The sequence below is a fragment of the Pinus tabuliformis genome, chromosome Q (genome assembly GCF_031772625.1).
Source record: "Pinus tabuliformis cultivar Carrire ecotype Pingquan chromosome Q, CPIR1, whole genome shotgun sequence".
NCBI lineage: Eukaryota > Viridiplantae > Streptophyta > Pinopsida > Pinales > Pinaceae > Pinus > Pinus tabuliformis.
Window position 1 is genome coordinate 1,161,771,592 of NC_142296.1, and position 13,321 is coordinate 1,161,784,912.

At 39.2% G+C, this 13,321-nt stretch overlaps 4 pseudogenes; all 4 read right to left on the reverse strand.

Moving 5' to 3' along the window:
• Positions 1–1,506: 1,506 nt before the first annotated feature.
• On the reverse strand, positions 1,507–2,599 carry LOC149223777 (cullin-1 pseudogene; annotated as a pseudogene).
• A 6-nt stretch (positions 2,600–2,605) lies between these two features.
• LOC149223778 (putative histone-arginine methyltransferase CARM1 pseudogene) lies at positions 2,606–3,419 on the reverse strand (annotated as a pseudogene).
• Positions 3,420–7,436: 4,017 nt separating this feature from the next.
• On the reverse strand, positions 7,437–8,528 carry LOC149223779 (cullin-1 pseudogene; annotated as a pseudogene).
• A 10-nt stretch (positions 8,529–8,538) lies between these two features.
• LOC149223780 (putative histone-arginine methyltransferase CARM1 pseudogene) lies at positions 8,539–9,666 on the reverse strand (annotated as a pseudogene).
• Between the last annotated feature and the right edge of the window lie 3,655 nt (positions 9,667–13,321).

Genomic DNA, 13,321 nt, shown 5'->3' on the forward strand with positions numbered 1-13,321 from the left:
ATTACAGGATGGTTGACATCCAGTATTCTGTGAAGCGTGTCGTTATCCTCACAACTTTGGGTAGTGAGCTCTTCTACATTCACTAGCCTCGACTCTGACTATCCTGTTATCTCAAAATCAGGCCCTGGAAGGCTGCTGACCAGGAAGACTTCAAGTAACTATTTCAAACCTACTTTAGACTGAGGCTTAGCCTCCTCAACCTGAGAGGGCTCTCTCTAGAGGGGTTTATGATTTTGATTAAGATAAGATGGCTAACTCTTTGTGAAATAACTGTGACAAAAATGGATGCTGGAAAAACATTAAACAAGTTTCCATTGGGCCTATGGAGTCAACAACACCTCAATAAACAATGATATTGACTTTACATAGAAGTCAGGGCACTTAGCATTTGAATATTCAGAACACAACTCATATGGAACCACAGCTCATAAATGCATACAGGAAATCAGAGCACAACCAGTGAATTCTGAGTGATTATACATCTATGCAACTGTAAAAGACATTAAGGAAAGGGTAAAATCACACATTCTGAACATAGAAATCCTTCATGAATCCTGAGAAGTAAAGCAGCCAAATTATATTACTGAAACTCTGTCTTTACATAAGCCAAAACAATGCTCTGTTATAAAATTTCCCAACCTTCATTACATTGTTGTTTCAGCTATATATAGAATTCTTATTCTAACTAATCGAGATTCCTCCTCCAGCATGAGGGGAATTCGATTCTGCCTATGATGACACCTACTAACATTTAAAACTAACTAATAAATATAACAGACTACAAATTGACAACTCTGGAATCCTAAAACAATTAGGATTCTAATTCTACTAGATCTTCTAGACATCTAAACCAAATGGGACTCTAATTCCATAACAGTCTTGGTCTATAATCATCCTCGTTCTTTGACATCTGGTTCCCTTCTGGCGGTGGCTGTGATAGGTGTCTGTAGCTGCTTGCTGGCCTTAAATGTCGTATCCTTTTACCTCTGCTGAGAAACAGGAAACTGTCCCTATTTTTATGCCTTTATTTTCCTCAAAGATATTCGGAAGTAATTAGCCATGTTCTTTATCCTTTAATTAGTAATGAGTGCCACGTCCTTCGTGTGTTGTAAGCATTTCCCATGTGCATGTGCGCTGACACAAATTTTTTTTTAATGCTGATAGGAAAGTCTTCAAAATTTGGTTCACTGATCGTTAATTATGCAGCTTCAGCAGTTTCGTAGCGCACTACGAAACTGCTGAGTTGTTCCCAAAAATCACAGTTTCAATACTAAACTCTGACTGTCTTGAACCTTATTTTCTCAACAGCCACTCATTGAACGGATTAAAGGCCAAAGAGTTAACCTCACTCTGATGAGCTACAACTGATTGTTGAGGCTTGTTAGGTGCAGGTGTACGCATGTCCCATATGAGCAAATGACAATCATCTCCAACAGAGCCAAAAAGATATTCGTGCTTCAAATGCCCTGTAACATCCTCAACTGTCCCCTCATGAACCTTCAATATTTAATTGGCTTCAAGCACTTTCTTTCCAAATGCAGCATTTATATCCCACAAGCATATTTGTGCATCGTTTGAACCACTTAGTAGGTAACCTTCTTTGAGAAGACTCCATGACAAACCATATCCTTCATTAGAATGACCTTTCAATATCGGTTCAGGATTGCAAACCCTTTCTTGAGGAGCTTTTGATGGATGCTTGCTGTAATCAAACACATAAACATCTGGGTTCAGGATTGCAAACCCTTTCTTGAGGAGCTTTTGATGGATGCTTGCTACATCTTCTGCATGCTTGACTAATGATGTACCCTCACTAGTAACATGTTGTTTGAAAATTTGAGCCACAGGTTCCAAGCCTTTAGGTATCCTACAAAACAACCTATACATCCTTGAAAGATCATCTACCTTGTCATCTCTTAGCAAGGCATGGCACCCTGAATGCTCCTTCTCCAGAAGTTGACTCTCATACTGGGAAAGCAGTTCATTTTGTACTTTTTCCAGCAACTTTTGTTCACTGCTGGAATGTAAATAATGGGAAACTCTTTCTTTTTCTCGTTTCAGACACTCCTCCGCCTTAAGCATATAATCCGGACAAGAATCTTCTAAAATCCATGATGCAGCCTTTCGAGAATAGTAAGGAGCAGTGTCATCCAACATCGCTGACTCAAAGTCATTCTCATAAGCATCCATGTTACCCATCCCAATCTCCACAAAAATGCCCAGAACATTTTTCAGCAAAGCTCGATCAATTTGCTCTCCTTCGCGTTCCCTGTCAATCAGAGTAATCACAACATCCCTTACATTATTCTTAATTTCTTGGTAAACCAGATCACGGAAGCACATGAGACCAACTTCATTTAGTGCAAGAAGAGAACGCCTTGCAATGAAGTAACGATCCAAGTAATTAAAGAAACGTGAAAGCCACCGAACCATTATTTTTTGATTTCCCCATCGCTTTACAAGTTCTCTCAACATAAACTCATCATGTTTCTCCCTCAATGCAGGTAGTACCATCGAAGTAATATACTCTTCAAAAGACTCCCTGTATCTGTCATAGAGTTGCTGCGAATAATCCTGCGGAGGCTTTTGCATGCACATGTTGTAACCATCGTTGTACAACACTTCCATTGAATGAAACATCAAACCAACATGCTAGGCCATGAACTCGAGTGCCCACAGATGCAGTAAAGTTCAAGGGAATATCAATTTCATATAACTCTTCTTCCTTGACCTTTGTAAAGTCAATTGTGTGAGAGATAGAAGGGGCCACAAGCAATCTTGGGTCAAAAGCGTCTACAAGAGGCTGGGAGAAATAGCCCTGAAACGCAGAACCATGCAATGGTGTCAAGTCAACACCATAGTAATTTTGTTTTTGCCAAAACAAAGCCTTATTTGCAATTTCAACATATAGATACTCATTACTAAAAGGAGCCATATGTATCCTGCCCATAGTGGGAAACATTTTTCCAGTAGGACCAAGGAACCTGTCCCTCGCAATTACATATGTTTCTAGCATTCTTTCATTGAGTAATAATGTTCCCATGGGCTCTGATATTAGAATATCTGCTTTCTCTGGTAACTCAACCTCTTCAATTTTCCCCTTGATCACTGTTATATGCTGACCCGAAGATGGATTTCCAGCAACAAGTCTGCGTGCATAATCTACCATTTCTGACGCTTCCACAGCATAGGCATGCTTTGCACCAGCCTGTGCTGCAAACAGAGAGAGAATTCCACTTCTAGCCCCCACATCAACCACAATGCGACCATGAGAATCTATACGGTTTTCTATGACTGTGGCATAATATGACCCTGTCCGCACATAATCTTGCAACATGTTCTGCTGGTGAAGAAGTTGCCCATAATAGTGGAAATACATTTTTGCAGATGATGCTTCAATCTTCTTACAAACTTGTTAAGTTTCCAAGATGAATCACTTGAACCATTAGCCAACTTCTCCCCAGCTCCTGCAACTGATGTATCTGTATTCCACTCCTGAACAGTCAAACCAAATGAAAAGACTGTTGTTTCTGTTGGGAATTGAATCGTAATGGCTCGACAGATCCTCTCTGCTCCATAGGTTGATGAATGACAAATGAATTCGGTGGCATGCAGCGGGCCTTGTTAACTTCTCCTTCAGACAGAGCTCTTGTCTTGACAGCAACAAATATTTGAAGCATTCCTCTTTCCACCCAATACTCCAGAATTCGCCAAAACTTCTGAATCCACTTCCATTGACCCACAAAGGTTCATACGGTTCTGCAGATAGCTTGTATAGAGCCTTTCCATGTGATATGCCACGTCCTGATGTGCTGTCAACCTTTGTCCATGTGTGAAGACAAAAACTCCTCCAAGCTGCCTGACATATTTTGGACTGTAGTAAATGTGTTCACTTTACGACAAAAGTTTAAAGTTTCATTCGAATACATGTTTCCTCCACCTGTATAAACTTTGCTGAAGATTGATAACTTTGCAGGATCCCTTGAATATATTCCCTTTTCAACATTCCCGCTTATAGTTCAAAACTGTTTGATTTATATTAAAATCATCACTTTCAGCAGTTTCGTAGCGCGCTACGAAACTGCTGAGTTATTTAAAACAACTTGTGCTCCTGCAGTGATTATTTGAGGAAAGGATCTCAGAGGTTCTTGGAGTATGCGAAAAGTCACAATTGCAGTAAAAACTCGGCCTGGAGTAAGCTCTATATGCATCAGTACACATGAGCCAAATGATATAACAGAAACTGCAAGCGGTGATAACCACAGCAGAAAAATGGTTATAGCAGCATAATACATAAGCCCCCTTATCCAAATGCGTTCTTTACCACGAGCAGCATCAACTTTCCTATGAAACCATTCATGCCAGGCCTGCAACTTAATAATCTTCATGTTGCTTATTGCTTCATTAGTGACCTTCATACGATTATCTTTGGAAGAGAGTATCTGTGTCATATATTTCTGTTGTTTAGAGGCTAGGAATAGAGAAATAACTATCACAATTATCATAGTAGCCAAGCCAGCCAGTGCAGCAAGTCGAATCACGCCAAAGACAACAAGCAATGAAATGGATATCTGAATTGGCGTTGACCAAATTCATGAACACGTCAAACCATTTGATTCACTATCTCCACATCAACTGACATATAGTCCACAATTTTCCCAATTCCATGGCTTTTCCTTTGAAATTTTGTCAGTGATAACAGTGGCTCCACTTGGGATAGTGTGCCCTTGTTGTACACTAAGAACTTGCAGTTTCAGTGCCTTATCCTCTTATGATGGACAAAAATTTATTTGACAAACATCTTCTTTGAGTTCCTTGGGCCTTCACCTTGGGCTTGAACTTGATAATCACCATAGGAGAGAGAAGTCTATATCTAAAAAAAAAAAAAATCAGTCAACCTTGAGCTTATTTGCATTTTCCTACCTACCTACCCTATCAATTCAAACTTCTTTCAGCTCAATCAATGTGAAATTTCCAATGTAGCCAATCATTTGTCTTATCTGATATTTGAGTTTTTTGACTGCATCGGAGTTCAGAATCACAATGATATTGTGATGACCACTGCCACTGAAATTGTCTCTGATCTTCATAGAAAAACTGAAACACTGGAGAGTAAAACTCTTCCATGTATTTAGCTATAGGATCCCAGAATACATGATTGGCTTGATGATTCTTGTAACTTTCTGGTTGTGCAAACTGATCTTCAACAACAATGTACAGTTCCTCAATCGTGAAAGAGAAAGGAAGCAACACTCTCTCCTTGTGTTCTGCCATAGAAAGCTTCTGAAAATAATGATCATGATTATGAAAACTATATGCCTTAATTTGACCTTGTAAACCTTCAATGTCTTTCTCAATGTCATTAGCAACTTCATTCAAAAATTTCATCTTATCCTCTGCCTTACACTCAAATGATTTTAGATACGAGGACAAGGACAAAGAAAAATTTTCATCTGTTTCTCCATTACTATGATCATTATTCCATTGTTTGAAACCTTGAATTGAAGGAGATTTTGCCACCAACTCTGATCTATCTATCCATTCCTCCAAAAACATAAACCAAAAGTCTTCAAATGACTTGATGGATTTGGCAGGAAAGCTTTCAATCCACCGTTTACATTTCCCTTGAAATGAATCATAGAACAACATAATGCAAACATCCTCATGTTTAACTCTAAGAAGCTCAGTAAAATGACAGAAATCTGATATATGCTTCAAAGTTAAACTCAAATCTTCTCCATTGAATTTTGGACCATTCCTTAGAAAATATGCATCCTTGGGAAAATGATTTGGGAAACCATGAATTCCTGAAAAATTTATGCATGCATACCTTGAAATAAGAATGGTAGCATCTGGGTCCTTCATAACTCCAGTGGAATCACCATGAATCTATGAATTTTGAATTCTTCAACAATGGAGTCGCCAAGGTAGATTTGCAGCCTCAAAAACCTTCTGAGCTCCTGCTACCTTCAGAAGTTCAGCTTCATGATTTCGGGAATGAATAATCTTCAGGCTCCCGGCAGACGCACCAAAATGTTATCTCAAAATCAGGCCCTGGAAGGCTGCTGACCAGGAAGGCTTCAAGTAACTATTTCAAACCTACTTTAGGCTAAGGCTTAGCCTCCTCAACCTGAGAGGGCTCTCTCTAGAGGGGTTTATGATTTTGATTAAGATAAGATGGCTAACTCTTTGTGAAATAACTGTGACAAAAATGGATGCTGGAAAAACATTAAACAAGTTTCCATTGGGCCTATGGAGTCAACAACACCTCAATAAACAATGATCTTGAATTTACATAGAAGTCAGGGCACTTAGCATTTGAATATTCATAACACAACTCATATGGAACCACAGCTCATAAATGCATACAGGAAATCAGAGCACAACCAGTGAATTCTGAGTGATTATACATCTATGCAACTGTAAAAGACATTAAGGAAAGGGTAAAATCACACATTCTGAACATAGAAATCCTTCATGAATCCTGAGAAGTAAAGCAGCCAAATTATATTACTGAAACTCTGTCTTTACATAAGCCAAAACAATGCTCTGTTATAAAATTTTCCAACCTTCATTACATTGCTGTTTCAGCTATATATAGAATTCTTATTCTAACTAATCGAGATTCCTCCTCCAGCATGAGGGGAATTCGATTCTGCCTATGATGACACCTACTAACATTTAAAACTAACTAATAAATATAACAGACTACAAATTGACAGCTCTGGAATCCTAAAACAATTAGGATTCTAATTCTACTAGATCTTCTAGACATCTAAACCAAATGGGACTCTAATTCCATAACAGTCTTGGTCTATAATCATCCTCGTTCTTTGACATCTGGTTCCCTTCTGGCGGTGGCTGTGATAGGTGTCTGTAGCTGCTTGCTGGCCTTAAATGTCGTATCCTTTTACCTCTGCTGAGAAACAGGAAACTGTCCCTGTTTTTATGCCTTTATTTTCCTCAAAGATATTCGGAAGTAATTAGCCATGTTCTTTATCCTTTAATTAGTAATGAGTGCCACGTCCTTCGTGTGTCGTAAGCTTTTCCCATGTGCATGTGCGCTGACACAAAAACTTTTTTAATGCTGATAGGAAAGTCTTCAAAATTTGGTTCACTGATCGTTAATTATGCAGCTTCAGCAGTTTCGTAGCGCGCTACGAAACTGCTGAGTTGTTCCCAAAAATCACAGTTTCAATACTAAACTCTGACTGTCTTGAGCTTTATTTTCTCAACAGCCACTCATTGAACGGATTAAAGGCCAAAGAGTTAACCTCACTCTGATGAGCTACAACTGATTGTTGAGGCTTGTTAGGTGCAGGTGTACGCATGTCCCATATGAGCAAATGACAATCATCTCCAACAGAGCCAAAAAGATATTCGTGCTTCAAATGCCCTGTAACATCCTCAACTGTCCCCTCATGAACCTTCAATATTTAATTGGCTTCAAACACTTTCTTTCCAAATGCAGCATTTATATCCCACAAGCACATTTGTGCACCGTTTGAACCACTTAGTAGGTAACCTTCTTTGAGAAGAATCCATGACAAACCATATCCTTCATTAGAATGACCTTTCAATATCGGTTCAGGATTGCAAACCCTTTCTTGAGGAGCTTTTGATGGATGCTTGCTGTAATCAAACACATAAACATCTGGGTTCAGGATTGCAAACCCTTTCTTGAGGAGCTTTTGATGGATGCTTGCTACATCTTCTGCATGCTTGACTAATGATGTACCCTCACCAGTAACATGCTGTTTGAAAATTTGAGCCACAGGTTCCAAGCCTTTAGGTATCCTACAAAACAACCTATACATCCTTGAAAGATCATCTACCTTGTCATCTCTTAGCAAGGCATGGCACCCTGAATGCTCCTTCTCCAGAAGTTGACTCTCATACTGGGAAAGCAGTTCATTTTGTACTTTTTCCAGCAACTTTTGTTCACTGCTGGAATGTAAATAATGGGAAACTCTTTCTTTTTCTCGTTTCAGACACTCCTCCGCCTTAAGCATATAATCCGGACAAGAATCTTCTAAAATCCATGATGCAGCCTTTCGAGAATAGTAAGAAGCAGTGTCATCCAACATCGCTGACTCAAAGTCATTCTCATAAGCATCCATGTTACCCATCCCAATCTCCACAAAGATGCCCAGAACATTTTTCAGCAAAGCTCGATCAATTTGCTCTCCTTCGCGTTCCCTGTCAATCAGAGTAATCACAACATCCCTTACATTATTCTTAATTTCTTGGTAAACCAGATCACGGAAGCACATGAGACCAACTTCATTTAGTGCAGGAAGAGAACGCCTTGCAATGAAGTAACGATCCAAGTAATTAAAGAAACGTGAAAGCCACCGAACCATTATTTTGTGATTTCCCCATCGCTTTACAAGTTCTCTCAACATAAACTCATCATGTTTCTCCCTCAATGCAGGTAGTACCATCGAAGTAATATACTCTTCAAAAGACTCCCTGTATCTGTCATAGAGTTGCTGCGAATAATCCTGCGGAGGCTTTTGCATGTACATGTTGTAGCCATCATTGTACAACACTTCCATTGAATGAAACATCAAACCAACATGCTAGGCCATGAACTCGAGTGCCCACAGATGCAGTAAAGTTCAAGGGAATATCAATTTCATACAACTCTTCTTCCTTGACCTTTGTAAAGTCAATTGTGTGAGAGATAGGAGGGGCCACAAGCAATCTTGGGTCAAAAGCGTCTACAACAGGCTGGGAGAAATAGCCCTGAAACGCAGAACCATGCAATGGTGTCAAGTCAACACCATAGTAATTTTGTTGTTGCCAAAACAAAGCCTTATTTGCAATTTCAACATATAGATACTCATCACTAAAAGGAGCCATATGTATCCTGCCCATAGTGGGAAACATTTTTCCAGTAGGACCAAGGAACCTGTCCCTCGCAATTACATATGTTTCTAGCATTCTTTCATTGAGTAATAATGTTCCCATGGGCTCTGATATTAGAATATCTGCTTTCTCTGGTAACTCAACCTCTTCAATTTTCCCCTTGATCACTGTTATATGCTGACCCAAAGATGGATTTCCAGCAACAAGTCTGCGTGCATAATCTACCATTTCTGACGCTTCCACAGCATAGACATGCTTTGCACCAGCCTGTGCTGCAAACAGAGAGAGAATTCCACTTCCAGCCCCCACATCAACCACAATGCGACCATGAAAATCTATACGGTTTTCTATGACTGCGGCATAATATGACCCTGTCCGCACATAATCTTGCAACATGTTCTGCTGGTGAAGAAGTTGCCCATAATAGTGGAAATACATTTTTGCAGATGATGCTTCAATCTTCTTATCAAACTTGTTAAGTTTCCAAGATGAATCACTTGAACCATTAGCCAACTTCTCCCCAGCTCCTGCAACTGATGTATCTGTATTCCACTCCTGAACAGTCAAACCAAATGAAAAGACTGTTGTTTCTGTTGGGAATTGAATCGTAATGGCTCGACAGATGCTCTCTGCTCCATAGGTTGATGAATGACAAATGAATTCGGTGGCATGCAGCGGGCCTTGTTAACTTCTCCTTCAGACAGAGCTCTTGTCTTGACAACAACAAATATTTGAAGCATTCCTCTTTCCACCCAATACTCCAGAATTCGCCAAAACTTCTGAATCCACTTCCATTGACCCACAAAGGTTCATACGGTTCTGCAGATAGCTTGTATAGAGCCTTTCCATGTGATATGCCACGTCCTGATGTGCTGTCAACCTTTGTCCATGTGTGAAGACAAAAACTCCTCCAAGCTGCCTGACATATTTTGGACTGTAGTAAATGTGTTCACTTTACGGCAAAAGTTTAAAGTTGCATTCGAATACATGTTTCCTCCACCTGTATTAACTTTGCTGAAGATTGATAACTTTGCAGGATCCCTTGAGTATATTCCCTTTTCAACATTCCCGCTTATAGTTCAAAACTGTTTGATTTATATTAAAATCATCACTTTCAGCAGTTTCGTAGCGCGCTACGAAACTGCTGAGTTATTTAAAACAGCTTGTGCTCCTGCAGTGATTATTTGAGGAAAGGATCTCAGAGGTTCTTGGAGTATGCGAAAATTCGCAATTGCAGTAAAAACTCGGCCTGGAGTAAGCTCTATATGCATCAGTACACATGAGCCAAATGATATAACAAAAACTGCAAGCGGTGATAACCACAGCAAAAAAATGGTTATAGCAGCATAATACATAAGCCCCCTTATCCAAATGCGTTCTTTACCACGAGCAGCATCAACTTTCCTATGAAACCATTCATGCCAGGCCTGCAACTTAATAATCTTCATGTTGCTTATTGCTTCATTAGTGACCTTCATACGATTATCTTTGGAAGAGAGTATCTGTGTCATATATTTCTGTTGTTTAGAGGCTAGGAATAGACAAATAACCATCACAATTATCATAGTAGCCAATCCAGCCAGTGCAGCAAGTTGAATCACGCCAAAGACAATAAGCAATGCAATGGATATCTGAATTGGCGTTGACGAAATTCATGAACACGTCAAACCATTTGATTCACTATCTCCACATCAACTGACATATAGTCCACAATTTTCCCAATTCCATGGCTTTTCCTTTGAAATTTTGTCAGTGATAATCAAACCCTGGAAGGTTGCAAGCCAGGAAGACTTCAAGTAACTGTTTCAAACCAATCTTTTGACTAAGGCTTAGCCTCCTTAGCCTGAGAGGGCTCTCTCAAAGGGTTATTGATTTTGGTTAAGAATAAGATGGCTAACTCTTGTGACATAACAGTGACAAATATAAAGGCTGGACAAACATTTCATAAGTTTCCATTGGGCCTATGGAGTCAATCACACTTCAGTAAACAATGGTACTGCCTTTACATAGAAGTCAGGGAACTTAGTATTTAAATATTCAGAACACAACACATATGGAACCACAGCTCATAAATGCACACAGGAAATCAGAGCACAATCAGTGAATTCTGAGTGATTGTACACCTATGCAACTGTAAAAGACATTAAGGAAAAGATAAAATCATACATTCTGAACATAGAAATCCTTCATGAATCCTGAGAAGAAAAGCAGCCAAATTATATTACTGAACTCTGTCTTTACATAAGCCAAAACAGTACTCCGTTATAAAATTTCCAACCCTCATTACATTGCTGTTTCAACTATATATAGAATCCTTATTCTAACTAATTCGAGCTTCCTCCTCCAGCATGAGGGGAGTCGATAACTACCTCTACTGACACCTATCAGCTATTGAACTAACTAATAAATACAACTAAAGTGCTGACTGGAGTTTTTAAAGAATTCTAAATTAACTATGACTCTAACTCCATTTTCCATGCATAATGGCCTCTCCTTGTTCTTTGACACCTGGTCCTCTTTTGATTTAGCTGAGCTGGATGTTTAATGTTCCATATTGACCTTGAGCGCTGAATCTTTTAACTGCTCAGAAGTATTAGGGGATTTCCCTTGCTTCTCGGCTTCAGTTTTCCTCAAAATGCTCGAATGTAGAGAAGCATGTCTTCTAGCTTTTAATAACCCAAAACGTGGAACACTGCCACATTCTTGATGTGTTGTGAGCTTCATCGATGGACATGTGTGCAGGCAAAAGTTCCTTGTATTCAAATCATTTGATACCTCTTGAACGGTGATAAAGGGACTTTATGACAAAAATCCAAAATTGGATTTGAATATTCAAGCCTTTAAAGCATCCACCTGTCTTGATCTGATTGACTATTGTTGCTCCAGCTGATGTCTTGCATACCCTTTGGCATTTCCCTTTCAAATTCCCGCTCATAATACAAAACTGCATGTCTGTGTTAAAATCATCACCTACAGCAGTTTCGTAGCGCGCTACAAAACTGCTGAATTACTTGAAACAGCTTGCCTTTGACCCGAGATCTTTATCACCCAAACATTTGATTGCCAAAAACTCCCTTCGACTTTTCATATGTATAATAGGGACTTACATTTCTTCAAAACAATAAGACCAAGCAAGTTTGACAAAATTTGGAACAAAACTTTTCTTAAAAAGAAAATTCATTTAGCAGGTAATTGGCCTAGCTGTGCCTTCAGGTCTTCAATTTTCTTCTTCATAGCTTTATTCTCAGCTCTTAATTGCATATTTATCCTTCTAATGTACTTGGCCTCTTTGATTGCTGGTACTGTCCATGTGTGAAATTGTGCATGGCCATCAACTACTGAATTCAATTGGTTTTCAAAGGTTTCAGTCCCTTTCCACAGAGCTTTACGATAATTTGCATACACGGCTGCACGTTCTCTAACTGCTTTCTTCAGTTTGGCAATCTCATATTTAGCTGCTTCTAATTGGCTCTTTATGACTGCTATATTATCTCCTTGAGATGTGATGACTGTTCTGCTTGTATCTTTTTGCCTATCTTTCCCGGTTTCCTCTGTTTTTGACAACGTTTCCTTTACTTGCTTCCTTGTAATAGGTCTTCTGGGTTTAAAAATAAATTCTTCACTTGGCTCATCGAATTTAAGCCTTTTTGAGGCCTTAGACTTCTTGGTACCTTCTTGCGGTGACTGTGTCAAATCAATATGGACTGGTTCAGACTGCTCGAATTCAATGGCATGTAATAAATCATTCAAGCTTGCCTTAGACACTGGGCTCTCTTCAACAGCTATGGCTTTACCCTTTTCCTTATTTATCTGGCTTCTTGTCCTTACCCTTGAGACTGCTTCAGATCTGCTTGTTTCAGGTATAGTCTTCTTATCATGAGTTTTTTCCTTTGTTGATTGCTGAGGTTGATCTTGAATGATTAGTGGCTTCACTGGTTTCCTTTGCTGTGACTTGATTTGCTTTTTAGCTCTTGCTTCTTTTTGGAGCTCAGCTATTGTGAATTCTTTGGCTGGTTGTGGAGTAAGGCCAGTCTTGCTTTGGAATCCAGCCATGAAAATAAACGAATTCCAGTCTCTGCCTATCTTTTGGAGGCCATCCAAAACTAGCAACTTGATCAAACCATGATGAAACAAAGAGGTTTCACAGTCCTCTTTCCTTAACTGCACCTTGTCACACATCTTACTCAAACTGCGAAACAAATAAAAAGGAATGTCTATGGAGACTTTCCCAGTGAAATGCAAAAGCAGTTTGAAATGGTAAGAATAAACCTTATTGTACCTTCCTTCACAGGTCAAATATTTTTGTATGCAGGTGAGAAGAAGAGCATAATGTTCCTTGACATAATTTCTGGGCACTGCTTTTGTTAAGTCTTCGTTTACATATGCCTCCTTTAAAAACTACTTACAAGGGTTCATATCAAACTTAAAATTTTTAAACCATTCTTCCCGT